Source organism: Heterodontus francisci, chromosome 34 (assembly GCF_036365525.1).
Source record: "Heterodontus francisci isolate sHetFra1 chromosome 34, sHetFra1.hap1, whole genome shotgun sequence".
NCBI classification, from domain to species: Eukaryota; Metazoa; Chordata; class Chondrichthyes; order Heterodontiformes; family Heterodontidae; genus Heterodontus; species Heterodontus francisci.
In genome coordinates, this window is record NC_090404.1 from 39,610,132 (window position 1) to 39,613,248 (window position 3,117).

General features: G+C 44.8%; 1 non-coding gene across 1 annotated transcript; it reads left to right on the forward strand.

Annotated features, from left to right (window-relative positions):
* Positions 1-867: 867 nt before the first annotated feature.
* trnas-cga (transfer RNA serine (anticodon CGA)) lies at positions 868-951 on the forward strand. Its single transcript has one exon. It is a non-coding gene; the product is annotated as a tRNA-Ser (tRNA).
* Positions 952-3,117: the final 2,166 nt, after the last annotated feature.

Here is a 3,117-nt window from a genome sequence, read left to right on the forward strand (position 1 = left end):
CCCTTCTCTCAGATTATTCCTTCCACTATTAACACTGACTTGCTTCCATTTCAGTTCACTGTGGCTTAGCAGACTGTAACATTCACTTTCACGGTCTTAAAGCCTTTAACATTGCTCAGTTACCACCGCTGTTTCGAGGCTGCACACGTTCCATTCACACCAATGTTCATTTGGACCTTGAACTGAGTCTATACAATTAATGGAGAAAGAAACTGGAACACACTATCTGAAGGGGTGGTAGTGGCAGGAACACTCACAACATTTAATAAGTATTTAGATGAGCACTTGAAACGCCATAGCATACAAGGCTGCGGGCCAAGTGTTCGAAATGGGATTAGAATAGATGGGTGCTTGATAGCTGGCACAGATACGATGGGCCGAAGGGCCTATTCCTGTGCTGTGCAGCTGTATATCTCTAAAGTTGATGAGGGTAGCGGTAATGTGATTGATGTTGTGGAGATGGAGTTTAAAAAGCATTTGGTGAAATACCACATAATCAACTTGTTAGAAAAATTAAAGTGATGGAATTAAAGGACCAGTGACAGCGCGGATACATAATTTTCTGAGGTACATAAAACAGAGAATAGCGAGAAGAGAAGAGGACTGATTTCCAGGGTGATGGGGAAAAGCTGGATTGTGGGATTAAACTGACTGATCTTTCAAAGAGCTGGTGCAGGCTCTGCGGGTCGGGAGGATTCCTTCTGTGTTGTAAACTACACTGATTCCATCATGGGAATTTTAACATACACTGGGAGATGCAACTCAACACAAGGCTCAAAGGCTATGATTCCCCAGAATATGTCTCATTTAAGCAATTGTCTAATGCATTGTACCAATGATTTAATTAGAAAAGCCAGCAGCAGCTGAGCTGTGATGGCCGAGTGGTTAAGGCGTTGGACTCGAAATCCAATGGGGAATTTCCCTGCGCAGGTTCAAGCCCTGCTCACAGCGGCTTTGTGTCATTTTTCTTGAGTTGACTGCTCACTTTGCTGGTTGGAAATGTTCAAATGTCTCAGTATCAATCAGAGATCGTGGATTTGTCATAAACTGAACAAAAGGCAAAAAATGTGTGAGAAATAAACAAACAAATCAGCCTGTTGAAGGTGAAGAAATGGGAAAAGCAGCTAATATTGAAAGGCGTGGGTGAGCTTCAGTGGTGTTCGAGTGGTGTGGGCTCAATGCATTCACTCTCGCGTTCTGGGTTTGATTCCTGGTCAGAAAGTAATCAGTCTTTTTTACTGTTATGACAACTCTCACAAACGTGACTGACATTAAAAAGAAACAGCAAATGGTTCGCAACTCGGCGGTCGTAGAGTTATACAGCAGAAAAACAGGCCCTTCGGCCAATCGTGTCTGTGCCGGTCACAAAGAACCTAATTATTCTAATCCCATTTTTCAGCACTTGGCCTGCAGCCTTGTATTCTCTGCCGTTTCAAGTGCTCATCGAAATACTTGGTAAATGTTGTGAGGGTTCCTGCCTCCACCAACCCTTCAGGCAGTGTGGTCCAAATTCCAAATACCCTCTGAGTGAACTTTTTCCCTCAAATCCACTCTAAACTTCCTGCCCCCTACCTTAAATCTATGCCCCCTGGTTATTGACACCTCCGCTAAAGAAAAGGTTTCTTCCTGTCGAACCTATCAATGCCCCTCTAATTTTCTATACCTCAATCGTGTCCCCCCGCAGCCTTCTCTACTCTAAGGAAAATAACCCGAGCCATTTCAGTCTCTCTTCATAACTGAAATGCTCCAGGTCAGGCAACATCATCGTGAATCGTCTCTGCATCCTCTCCAGGGCAATCACATCCCTCCTATAAGGTGCTGCCCAGAGTACTGTGCACAGTACTCCAGCTGTGGCCTAACTAGCATTTTATACAGCTCCATCATAACCTCCCTGCTCTTAAATTCTGTGCCTCAGCTAATAAAGGCAATTATCCCATATGCCTGCCTAACCACCTCATCTGCCAGTGCTGCTGCTTTCAGTGGTCTATAGACAAGTGCACCAAGGTCCCCCAGACCTTCTGTACTTCCTAGGGTCCTACCATCCATTGTATATTCCCTTGCCTTGTTAGTCCTCCAAAATGCATCACCTCACATTTATCAGGATTAAATTCCATTTGCCACTGCTCCACCCATCTTACCAGCCCCTCTATATCGTCCTGTAATCTAAGGCTTTCCTCCTCACTATTTACGACACCACCAATTTTCGTGTCATCTGCGAATTTACTGATCATACCTCCTATATTCACGTCTAAATCATTAATGTACACTACAAACAGTCAGGGTCCCAGCAGTGATCCCTGCGCTACACCACTGGTCACAGGCTTCCACTCACAAAAACAACCCACGACGACCACCCTCTGCCTCCTGCCACTAATTCAATTTTTGATCCACTTTGCCAAAGTTCCCTGGATCCCATGGGCCCTTACCTTCTTAACCAATCTCCCATGCGGGACTTTATCAAAAGACTTACTAAAGTCTATTTGACTACATCAACTGGTTTACCCTCATCTACACATCTAGCCACCACCTCAAAGAATTCAATCAAGTTAGTTAGACACGATCCCTCCCTGACAAAGACATGTTAACTGTCCCTAATTTGTCCCTGCCTCTCCAAGTGGAAATTAATCCTGTCCCTCAGAATTTCTTCCAATAGTTGCCCAACCACTGATGTTAGACTGTCATTATCTGGTTTATCCCTGGAACCCGTCTTGAAGAAAGGTACCATGTTCGCTGTCCTCCAATCCTCTGGTACGTCTCCTGTGGCCAGAGAGGATCTGAAAATTTGTGTCAAAGCCCCTCTGATCACCTCCCTTGCCTCACATCATAGCCTGGGATACATCGCACCTGGGCCTGGGGATTTATCAAATTTTAAGCACGCTAAAACAGGTAATGATTCCTCCCTTTCAATGTTAATGTGTTCAAGTACATCACAATCTCCCTCCCTGATATCTACACCCACATCGTCCTTCTCCATAGTGAACACAGATGAAAAGTAATCTTTTAAAACCTCACCTATAACCTCCAGCTCCACACACAGATTGCCACTTTGGCCCCTAATGGACCCCTGTTTCGCCTGTAGATTCTATACCCTGGAATATTGAGTTGCCAGTCCTGCCC